The sequence below is a fragment of the Cryptomeria japonica genome, chromosome 3 (genome assembly GCF_030272615.1).
Source record: "Cryptomeria japonica chromosome 3, Sugi_1.0, whole genome shotgun sequence".
Taxonomy (NCBI): domain Eukaryota; kingdom Viridiplantae; phylum Streptophyta; class Pinopsida; order Cupressales; family Cupressaceae; genus Cryptomeria; species Cryptomeria japonica.
Genome location: NC_081407.1, coordinates 38,857,331 through 38,870,297, shown reverse-complemented (window position 1 = coordinate 38,870,297; position 12,967 = coordinate 38,857,331). Strand labels below are relative to the sequence as shown.

The window sequence follows — 12,967 nt, the reverse complement described above, 5'->3', positions numbered from 1 at the left end:
ACCACATAAATGATTGTGCTCTCATGGAATGTAAGGAGGTTGAACAACATCCCTAGACAGAAGGTTATTCGCAGATTAATTGACTCTGAGTCTCCTGATGTTGTTTTTATTCAGGAAACCAAACTTTCAAGAGATGGTTTGGCCAGTTGTGCTTTGCATGTCTGGCTCTAGGGCCTTTGGCAGGGAGTGAGCTCTCATGGCAGTTCGAGGGGGGGGTTGGTTATTTCTGGAACTCGAGGAAAGTTTCCCCTTTGTGGTGGTTTTCTAGCAGGTCTTCCATTTTTATGGTCACTTCTAGCTTTGAGACTGGAGAAAGATGTCTCTTCTCTAATATTTATGCTCCTACTGATCTTGTGGGTAAGTCACATCTTTGGACTCACATCAATCTTGTTCGGGCTCAAGATCCTTTTCTCCCCTAGATTTTGGCTGGAGACTTTAATGTTGTTACTAGTTTGGAAGAAAAGTGAGTTGGGTTATTCAGGCTTGATCCTTCCTCAAATTTACTCAAGGATAATATTGGTCTCTTGAATCCCATTGATGTGAAGCCAATTAATGGTCTCTTTACACGGAATAATAGGAGGAGTGGTGTTGAGGCTATCTCTGAAAGGCTTGATAGATTTTTGGTTTCCTGGTATTGGGTGCATGATAAGTGGTCCACCAATTCAGAAATTCTTGATTGGAGGGGTTTTGATCATTGGCCTATTAAACTTTCTATTACATCTTTTAGAACCTCCAAAAATCTCTCTTTCAAATTTCAATTGATGTGGCTTTATGATCAATCGTTGAAGGATCTTATGGTTGATTGGTGGTATGAAGGGGTTCCTACCCACGGGCGGGCTATGTACACCTTTGGGAAGAGATTACAACATGTGAAATACAGGCTGAAGAGGTGGAATAAACAATGTTTTGGGAATCTACATAGACACAAGATGGTAACTCAATCCAAGCTAGATGACGTTACGTGTCAAATTAGAGATCAATTAGAGATCAAGGGATGACTGTGGAGCTCACTATGGCTGAATCCCTTGCTCTTAAGGACTTAAAAGAGTGGGAGTTGCGTGAGGAGATTTTTTGGAAACAAAAGTCTCATGTGGATTGACTCCAAGAAAATGATAGAAACACAACTTTTTTTCATAATTTTGTTAAGGGTCGGAGGTATGGTAACCGGCTTACATAATATTTGACCTTATTAAGTATTTTGCATTCCAAAACAATGTACCAATAAATAAGAATTAATGCAGTAAATAAGAACAATAAAGACAACATAAAAAACACACCATAACACAAGATGTTTAACGAGGAAACCCGGTGTGAAAAAAACCTCAGTGGAATTTGTGACCCACAATATTCACTCACTCACCAATGAATGGATATTACTTACAAGAGGGGCCTGCACATGCAGGAAGGCCAATTGCTTAAAGCTCAACGCTCAAATACAAAAAGAAGTCTCACTGACTTACAAAAATGGATTATGAAAATCCAATATAGTGTACATCTGTTATGTCAAGTTCCGTACCGGTTTAAGCTCATACAATAACCATAAACCTTTTTACAAAATCTACCTCGATATTCACTCTACATATCCATCATATCATATATCCTCTCACCAAATGATCTACAAGATCTCATACTTATGTGAAAGTCTTATTACACAACATGTCATGTCGGCTTACAAAAAGATATTATAATTAAATACAAAATACAATAATCAAAATCCTATCGACTAGGACACCGGTAAACATTATTGTTGATGCCGATGAATTATCTATTGGTGCCAATGTCGATGGTAGTGCATGTGAGTGCCATAAGATTGCAAGGTTGCCATCAATGACAACACCTTCAATCACTTTTAACTACCATTGAAGTGTGCAATGCCAACAATCTCCTTTAACTACCTTCAATGACAACAAATGACAACACCTTCAGTCACCTTTAACTACCATTAGAGTGTGCAATGCCAACAATCTCCTTCTTTGGCATTGATAACAACACTCAATAGAAAAAATCAAAATTGTATCCAAAAATTGAAATCCAAAACTATGTGCTCCCCCTAAGCAAATAATCTCTTTTGAAAGTCATTGGATTTTTTTCTTCTCTACTACTCCCCCTTTGACATCAATGATAATATTCCCCCTCTTGTCTCAATTGAAATGAATGATGCTTACTTGGGTCCCATTTTGTTGTTTGAACTTGAAGGGGTTGTGTTTCAAATAAAAAAAGGCATGGCCCTTACAAGATTCCTATTGAATTATTTCAAGAATTTTGGAAAATTATAAAATATGATCTTCTAGATGTGGTTCACGAATCTTATAAGAATAAACAAATGCTCTAATCTACAATTTCTACCTTCTTGGGCCTCCCTATTTTTGTATAATCCAGCAAAATTTATAACAAAGTCTATTATTAAACTTTAGACTTTCTACTTTCACCAACTTATTCTAATGTTTCATGTGTAGCTGTATAGTCTTCTTATTTTCAATTTAAGTTCATTGTCACTTAAAATTGATATTAATTAGAGCTAACAATCAATAGAAAATAACATTCTTCTCTTAAAAATGTTGAAAGTTTTTGCTTGAGGAGGAGATTTTGTGAGACTCATTCTTTATACACACTCAATTGGAAGTTTGCTCTATTTTATCACTAATAAACTTGATATTACATATCCAGTTTGCTTGCTTGATCTTGGTTTTTAGATTCATGTTCAAACCTAAGAAAAAATTTAATTACTACTAAGAGAATGTTAGTTGGCCATACTAATTCTGATTGGACAATCAGAATAAAACAAATGATTGTAACTGTTCCAACCATAAATTAAATATTAGTTATGTGCTTATTTGTTAGACATAAATATTCTAATTTTGTAATTATTTCTTCAACATTACAATCAGAAAAATTAATTAAATTAGGTAATGATATCAACATGACCCAATTGAATTAGTGTATAACTTGAATCACTGGTTTTTTTTATTCTATTTGAATCAATTTATTTGAATCCCATTGAATTATACATATAATTTAACTGGATAAAATCAAATTCCATGAACCAATATATTTGAATCCTATCAAATTAGACATATAATTTAACTGGATAAATTTTTTGATTGCCCTTCATCCCTATGAAGATGTTCCAACCTCATCAAATTAACAGAAATTACCAGCCAAAAAAAAGACCTCTCGTCTATAATCCATATTTCCAAATACCCCTTTGCTTATAAAGGAGACCTCTTGATTTATTTTATTTTTCCTTGTTTCATTTTGGTGCAACAGACACATGGGCTCACAAACAAAGAAGTAGGGTCTGTAAACAAATTTGAAAAGCCCAATGTAAACCATCTAATAGCAGACCAGTTTGCTCCTACTAGGAATCGCGATGAAGTCTGCACGCCTGATCTCCTTCCAATGATTCAACAAATTAAACCATTTTTACCTAATAAATCTAACGTGTTGACATTTTAATGACATTTGATCGTATCTCTAGCCCAGACAATCGCTACTATCAGATTCTTCTAAACTTCCAATTGCCACATCAGATATATCATACAAATAAGCCATACATTGCCCAAGAATTCCCATTCCCATACAAGAATGCCAAAGCTTAGTTCACCCTAAATCATAAAACAAGCGCAGTTTTTTAAAACTTCAATGACCAAAGCCCTTTAGCACTCCAAGGTTTGTATACTCCCCAACAATTAAGAGTTGGTATATCAAAACGATGCTTCACTTGGACATCTAAGTTTCATACATGAAATCCAACCCATCTCCAAAACAAAACAAAATGCTAACATTAAAGAGCTTAAGGGCAATCTGTAAAACAGATGAACCTTCATGTCAATACTATTTCATAAACCAGCATTTCAATACTAACAATAAATTCAAACTTCTTTTAAGAAGATTTTAAATATATTAATAAATATGATAAATAATTTTAAATACACAATAAATATATTATTAAATAGATCCATTTAAAATATAAATTTATATTTTCTAAAAAAATAATTTAAACTAATTCGTTTTATTAAAAATTGCTTAATCTCTCATTGAGACTATTGTATTTGATGAAAAAATAAAAAATTGTCATGTTTTTGCCCTTTTTCTACCCCTGCTCATTGAAAATTAGGGCTCTGACCTAATTAGTACATAAAGCCGTGACTTTATTGGTAGTAAAATATCCTACAGCAAACTCTTAACTTCAACACAACTATTACCAACCCAACCTCAACAGAAACCAAACATGACTAACTAAAACCCTAAAAAATAAAACTTCCAACCCTAATGGCACTACAAGCCCTGACCTTACTGAGCTACGACCATGTAATTGACACATTACAACCAGATCATATGGAATATTCAATAACAGACTATTAAATGTAATGAGAAAGAAATAATCTAATTAAATGCTTAACACGCGATTTAATGTGCTCAAATTTCACAGATACTAGCAATTCCCTAATATAACCAGGCAAATCACACATTATGTACAGAATACTAATAAGATGCTTTCAATAAAAGACTGTTAGGCTTACGATTAAAATGTGGGCAAGGAATTAGTAGACAAAGCGCACAGAAAGCCCTTCATCTGTGGATCCTGCCCTACGGTTGTCTGGCCGCTGCCATTCCATTCAACTATTAACATTGAGTGAAAAAGCGTTTTCTTTCGGCACGGTCTATATATAATCTTCACTATAAGCAGAGAACATTAATAATGCCGTGCCACATAAAATAGTAAAAGTTAGCCTGTTCAACGCATCGCGTAGCAGATCACAGCTCAGAACACCAAACACGAAACCAAAAACCCCATAAACCCTATAAACCCTAGCTTCTATACCCAAATTTCCTTATCCAACTTCGTTGAATGGAAAGAGTATTTCATTTCAATTTATAGGCGTGCTCTTGCAAACCCTAACATTTCCCTTTTTTGATTGATTAAATTAGTCTTCGCCCAGTTCGTTTTTTGTTTTGTTTTTTTAAATATATATGAATATCTTTTGGTTAATAGCAAAATGAAGGATTGTATGGTTTTTTTAATTCATCTACTGTTGTTAGGATGTTTTTTTTTGCTTTACTTAATTAATTTTTAAATTCAGTAATATTTTATTTTTTTTAATTAATGGTAAAGAGGAGGTTTTGAAAGAGGGAGGATGTCGTGTGTGCGGGAGCTTGCTGGTTGTCGAGCTAGGGCACCGATGCCCTAGCTCGTGGGCGGCCGATAGTCTACTAGTGTGACCTTGTCAAAGGATTTAAAGAACTCAATGATTTTGAGTCACCCTGTTAAAGGTTTACAAAAAGCCTGTTAAAGCTACCCGGTAAAGGGATTTTCCAACTGCTGAAATGGTTAGAAGTCAACAGGTAATACACTAATATGATAACAACACTTAATGCCAAGGCAGATCCACTTCAGTTCCTTTACATCTGCAATCACACTTTGCGGACCTTGTTATTGAGTTCCATGCATTTCTTATTGAGTTTAGTGCATTTCTTATTGAGTTCGGTGCATCTCCTTTTCACTTCAGTGAGTCTCCATTCAAGATTAGAAACAATCCCCTTCAGCCTTTCATTTTCAGCATGGGCAATTTCGACCTTCTGCGTTAGCAGTTCTACTTGCATGGCATCAAACTTCATTGTGTCCATCCCATCGTTCCAGTCTACAAAGGGCGGTGGTGGTTGTCTTGCAGACTTCCCTAAACCGTCGTCGGAGGTGAGAACATCGGTCGTCCCATTCACCTTTGAATTCGTAGCAGGCGTTCCGTTCTGCGGAACAGATGTTTCGACACCCTTTCTTTTTCCTATCCATGGTCTTCCCATTGCCATCCCTGCAAACAATGCCAAAAAGAAGTATTTGTAGACAGGTGGGCAAGACAACATGAAAAATGCAGGAAACAATAGTTTATGCCAACAAGAAAGGAACTGCTATCTGTTGCATTTTTGGGAATGAATAACATTATGCACGATACACATGGAACTCGATAACAAGGTCATGGACTTGGACGATAAGAATACAGACCTTGAGCTGGAAGTGTGTGGTTTGTAGATGGCAAATGAGAGACAGGAGGTAGTTCATGAGGCGTGTGCTAAAAACAACAAAATCATAAGTGACCAAATGCAGGGGATGCTAGATGTTTGTGTGCAACGCGCTCAGTACTGGAAATAGAGGTACACGGAGGTGTTTGCCCCTGTAACCGATGAAGATGATGAGAATGATGTGCCTCCCCTTACTCTGACCACTGGGGGAAACAAAAGTCATTTAAATACTCAACCTCTACCTCTATAAAAGGCTTGCACTGTTACGAAAGTTTTCCTGTCCAATAAAACGTCAGCAGTGGTGCAGACTTTTTGTAATCAGACATATTCTTTCATTTAGGAAGACACTTTGTATGCTTCATGAATGGTCATTTTCAATAAACTTGATTGATCGAAGTTTTTCTTTCTGGTTCTTTTATTCGGGAGCCCTTCTTGAACCAGTCCCTTGAACCAGTTGTAAAAATATATTAAGTGGCCTTGGCACATTATAAAAAAAAATAAAAAAATAAAAAAATGTGGTTGACTTCACTTAAACATCAATGGTTAATGATTGGTTTGTTGTACACTTTTTCATGCTTTCTGAATGGTTCTATGTGGCTTCTATGATGAATGGACTTCTCTTAATAAGTTAATATGACTTCCCAATCAGTGTTCGCAAACCAAGGCGGGTGAATCTATACCTGAAACCTAACTTTAGGTTAAAAGCTTTTTTATAGCGGATTTAAAAGAACCACTAATTGTATGATGGCAAAAAAAATTTATAGACTGAAAAAATGCTTATTTATAAATGATGGATAAACTGAATCACAAGTACATAAGATAGACTGCTCAATGACTATTATTCTTCGTAAATATTAAATATAAATCAATGAGTATTAACTATTAAAGCTTTACGACATGAAAGGTCTGTAACTATTAATCTTGCTTGCAGTCTTTGCTTGTCTTTATCACTTTAAATATAGATCAATGAGTATTAACTATTAAAGCTTTACGACACGAAAGGTCTATAACTATTAATCTTGCTTGCAGTCTTTGCTTGGCTTCATCACTTTTTTTCATATAGCCTCTTATATGTAGAGTCCTCCCTCAACAGAAACTCTATTTGATCTTGATTCAGTTTAGCCACATCTAAGTTTAGTTTTCTAGTGATTCTGCGGTTAGTCTTTCCAACTTGTCGTATCATCAAATGTCCAAAAGCTTCTTCTCTGTCAACCAGTGTGGGTGAGTATCTTGGCTTTAGGATAGATAGCCCATTGTAGAAGGGATGCCTTGTAGAAGGGCGTCCTTGTAGAATAGCTTTCTAATCTGGAGGCTGCATCTATTCTGGCTTCTATTTTGGCTCCAAAATGGTTGTACGGCATGACTAACACGCGTGTTAGTCATGTGTTTTACACCGTCGATTTTGCAATAAACGACTGTGATTGACTAACCTGTCGCTAGCACGTTCTACGAAAGGTCTGTTTTGGAGCCAGAATAGCTTCAGTCGTTAGCGAAAGGTTACTCAATCGCAGTCGTTAATTGCAATATCAACAGTGTAGAATGCGCGACTAACATGCATGTTCGTCAATCCATACTATCGTTTTCGAGCCAGCCAGTATTGGAATCGCAACTGTTAGTTTCGCGTGTTAGCGAAAGGTTAGTCAATCGAAACCATAAATGTCGCGTGTTTATGCAAGGTTAGTCATTCACAGCCGTAAGTATCTTGGCTTTAGGATAGATAGCCCATTGTAGAAGGGACGCCTTGTAGAAGGGCATCCTTGTAGAAGAGCTTTCTGATCTGGAGGCTGCGTCTATTTTGGCTTCTATTTTGGCTCCAAAATGGTTGTACGACATGACTAACACGTGTGTTAGTCATGCATTTTACACTGTCAATTTTGCAATAAATGGCTGTGATTGACTAACTTGTCGCTAACACGTTCTACGAAAGGTCTGTTTTGGAGCCAGAATAGCTTTAGCCGTTAGCGAAAGGTTGCTCAATCACAGCTGTTAATTGCAATATCAATGGTGTAGAACGTGCGACTAACATGCGTGTTCGTCAATCCATACTATCATTTTCAAGCCAACCAGTACTGGAATCGCAATCGTTAGTTTCACATGTTAGCGAAAGGTTAGTCAATCAAAACCGTAAATGTCGCGTGTTTGTGCAAGGTTAGTCATTCACAGCCGTAAGTTTCGCGTGTTACTGACAGATTAGTCAATCACAACAATAAATTTCACGTGTTTGTGACAGGTTAGTCAATCGCAGCAGTTAGTTTCGCGTGTTTGTTACAGGTTAGTCAATCGCAACAGTTAGTTTCGATGGCGTGTTAGTCTAGTTCGTTGTTTCGCGTGGCAAAAGGAAAAGTCCGCTAACCACTAGTCAAATCGTAACCGTTAGTCAATCGTAGCCGTTAGTTTTGCGTTTTTTGATAGGTTAGTCAACTGCAGCCGTTAATATCGCATTTGTGTGATAGGTTAGTCAATCGCAGCTGTTAGTTTCGCTTTTTTGTGATATGTTAGTCAATCACAGCTGTTATTTTCGCGTGTTAGTGAGAGGTTAGTCAATCGGCCTTCAGGGGATCAGGATATGATCCAGATCAGGGCCGCGGCTATTCTAGCTCTAAAACAAACCTTTCGTACAACATGTTAGTGATAGGTTAGTCAATCACGACCATTATTGCAAAATCAACGGTGTAAAACGCGTGACTAACTTTTTGGAGCCAGAATAGACGCATGTTGTTTAGAGAAAGGATTATATTTATTAGATTTAAATAACATATAAAGTGTATTGCTTTGTAGACAGATAAAGTGCATAGAGACAAACATATAAATTGTAAACATAACCGAGACAAACATATAAATTGTAAACATAACCAAGACAAACATATAAATGGTAAACATTCGAGACAAACGATGTTCAAAGATCGGCTATGTAACCATAGAAATTAATTGTTTTATAAATAATAGCATAGTCATACAGGACCAGTTATACAATTTTAATTAGAGGACCTCCTCTGCGATGGGAATCTACTATGTATCCTCACAAACCTCCCTGCTGGCCGTGGACTACCACAACCCGTGAAAATGGGGGTGTAATCCATCATAAGCAGGTTCCATGGAAAGAATGTCATGATATCCTCAATACTGTCATCAGAGTAAGGCACCAGGGACTGTCCACGTCTCCAATGGGGTCTGTCAGCACAAATTATGTGAATCTGAGGGAGAGTGATTGGCCAGTACACAAGGGCGAAATACACTGGCCATAGTCGCCTATACAAAGCGACCGTCAATGGAGTCGACAATTTGGCGAAGGAGATCACGTCTTCTATGTGGACCGTGTACATATTGTCATCGGTATAATATCTTCCCATTCGAATGGTCCACTCAGCAGCCCTTCTGGGAGTTATTGTTCAGATAATATCCAAAATAATGATATCCGGGAGGCGCTAAAATAAGGCAAACTCCTCGTCGTTCTCTGCCAATCTCTCTAGCAGTCTACAGATACATACGATAAGAGTGTTAGTAATATAACTATAGCATTCAAGAAATGTAAGACATAAGAGTATCAAGCACTCAAAAAATGCAAAACATAATCACACCATAAGAGTATTAATTATTTAACTAGAGCATTCAATAAATTGAAGACATAAAAGCGTAATACTAAAAATTAAGTTGCATAAAACCTGCACCTGTCGCCCGACGTGCATGTGAACGCCATTTAGTGATAAAACAGGGCGAAAAAACAACGGACCTGCATACAAAGATACATTATAAAAGATGGTTAGGGACAGTTATAATAAACATTACAACGCAACTACAATAAACAAAGTTGTTCCATATTACACAACAGGTTGAATGAAGAATGGCTAAACATCAAGGGACATCAAGCACATATATGACATAGTTACAAACAGAAAGCTTGATCTGAACAAATAATACCAAAATTAGTATCAGCGAGGATCACTGTGTGATCCCTCTCCAGTAAAAGACCATCAAAAGCCAATCGCCGACGAGGACTCCTATGGCCAGGTGTTGAGGGGGTGCCAAACACTATCACAGATAAGTGTGTATCACTTTCACCGACTACAAGACACAATGACTAAATAAACGTGTGCAACATTCACATGTTTAGAAACCACTTACAAGTGACACTAGAGTACCAACCTGTATCAGAGACAACCGATGCAGTGGCAAGGACATGCGGTTCCCATGCTTGGTCCAATTGCCTCTTTCCCCTTCTCCTCCTAGAAGCCTCAAAGGGAAACTCAAAGGTGAGAGGTTGTTGAACATCATGATAGATCTCACTCCTACTACTATGCCTATGTTGCCGCCGATTGCGACGACAGACCCGACTTGCACTGAACCAAGGCTGCATACGTTCGGTGGTTGTATTGGCTAGATCGGTAGACGGTCTAAAATCAAATGGCATGGCACCATCATTCTGAAGATCAGCCATGAACCTATCCAAGCAGCCTACAAATGCCATTAGTTTATCGCTTGAAGCCGACATTGTTTGCGACAATATGTTTAACTTTCTGTTTGCTTCGTTCCACATTACGGTGTCCACATCCTCTAAATTTGTATGTGCATTAGAAATGGTATTGACGACAGGTTCAGGTGTTGGGTTTTCATTAGTATTAGCAGATGTTGGAGTCGACATACGAATAGGATCTGTATGAAACAAGATCTTAGGGTGAAGTACACATCTTTTAAGTTAGCAAAACTCAACATTCACGAACATCCACTTACCCAGAACATGTGAATCATGGAATGAATTGTTCATCATTGCAACAACCTTCAACGCATGCTTGCACATGTTTCCTTGCAAACTCCACGGACATTCACAGATGTAGAAGTGATCCCCAAATTTTCTAACCACATACTAGTTGCACGAGGACTGACTTTTCACCCAGTACCATCCAAGAGTAGTGTCGTCTGGAACACAATCGACATCAGGAATTGCCTTTGCCCTCTCCATACTAGTTTGCAAATGTGTCAACCTGTAGTTTTTGATAAATCCAAAATGTTGCAATTCTCGCTTATGCTGGTAGAATGGTTCCACTTTATACACAAGTATAAAATACAGATTGTCCATCCTCCTCGAGCACGTCTTTTTATCATCTCTTAGGTGCAGTGACTTCAATTTACCATGGTATGATTCGATGGCATTATTTGTGTCCTAGTTAGCATGAGCGAAATTCTTGAAGTTTTTCACCCACATAGCTAGCCAAAAAAAATAATTTTGAAATAAAGAAATTAAAAAAAGGAGTAAGATGTCAACTACCAAATGACAACCAAAACGGGTAACAAGTCATAAAACCATCACTTGAATGTAATGTCGAACTCACCGATACGGCCTTCTCCTTGACACCATGTGATGTAGAAGTACTCTAGAAAACGTGGTTGATCACTAAATTCGGCAAAGAAAGTGTGCATCTCCTCCACCGTGCTCTCTTCACTTTCATGCATTGCCATCATTATCACCCCTAGACGGTGAAAAATGTCCATTGCTCTTTCCTTCGTTGCATACTTGTATACATTCTTTAACCATGATCGACGCACGTGTCAAATACAAAGTATGACACAACATTCAAAATAGTCTTGTTATGAACAAAACGTTTAATTGGGTTGAACCGGGAGCGTGGTCATTTAAAATAAAACGTAAAGCAGCGTACCATACTGTTTGATTTCATGTAGACAAAATATCGCTCTTGCACTTACTCTATGGCTTGAATCTCTGCACTCGCATCATCCATGATAAATGTATTGATCCTCCAATCAGGCCTCTTTTCCTTTCCTCATCTCCGCAACTCCATCAACCACACCTGGATATCCTCGATCTTGTTCCTTGATGTCACAGCCCATGCAACAGGCACCCCCGATTGCTGCTCGTCGAAGACGAGACATGAATACAATTGATACTGTTTTAAACAACAAACAGGAAGATCATGACCATCCACAGATCAAATGGGCTGCATGAAAACAGGTTAAGTTCGAAGAGACATACCCTGTATTTGTTTGTTGCGAATGTCGATTCCATTGAGATGATTGAGTCATGCATGAATCGTACCATCATGTCAAGCATCCAAGCCGTTTGTATTCCCATAATGAAATGTCTGTCGGCACCTTGTGGCTGCTAGAAAAAAAAGAAATTCGCCTCATCCTATTTTTTCCATTCTAAGATGCTAATGGCATCGTGCACATGCTTTCGTGACCGAATAGAACGGACCCTCGTCGCCGCTTTGATAACATCCTTGCGTGTCACGAATGAATCTCTCTTCTTCAACATGTCATGAAAAACGGGATCATCAAGATGTCTGTCCATAATAGAATCAATGCTCACATCCATCAACAACAACCTCTCTATATATGCTTTGCATTCATCAAAAAGGTTTGGTGCAAATTGAGAGTGCAGCTCATTGTTGGTATCATCGACGCCATGACAAGCCTCACCATTGTTGTCTACATGCAACGGTTGCTTGAATATCAAGATGGCCACATCTAGCCTACCATATCACACCTTAATAATGAAGTGGCATGTACAACCTCTTTTTTTCTGATATGTCCGCACGTGCTTCTTATTCGGTGACTTCTTCTTGTTGTCTTGTGGTCCATATGAACACCAATACCTTCAAAAACAACTCTCCTATTATCAACAACAGTCGTTATGTCATTAAACGTAGACAAAGAATATGAAAGAATGTGTCTACGAACCTGCTGTACATCTTTGTTGTATGTGTGTTGTGCAGAGCACTATTGTGCTCACTATGCCGCTTTCGGAGGAATTGGGTTTCAACACCTTCGCGCAACGATTCCCCTCTCGTGAATGCATCCAATCTATCCACTGGAATTGCTGCACATAGGTCTGTTGTTGAATCATTTTCGACACAAATTGGCATCCACTGAATATCCCTTGAACAAAAATGACGCAAACCTTCACCACCATCTTGAACTTCCAATACCGTAATGT

At 37.8% G+C, this 12,967-nt stretch overlaps 1 non-coding gene across 1 annotated transcript; it reads right to left on the bottom strand.

Moving 5' to 3' along the window:
- Window positions 1-4,528: 4,528 nt before the first annotated feature.
- Window positions 4,529-4,713, bottom strand: LOC131055000 (small nucleolar RNA snoR143). Its single transcript, XR_009108111.2, has one exon. It is a non-coding gene; the product is annotated as a small nucleolar RNA snoR143 (small nucleolar RNA).
- Between the last annotated feature and the right edge of the window lie 8,254 nt (window positions 4,714-12,967).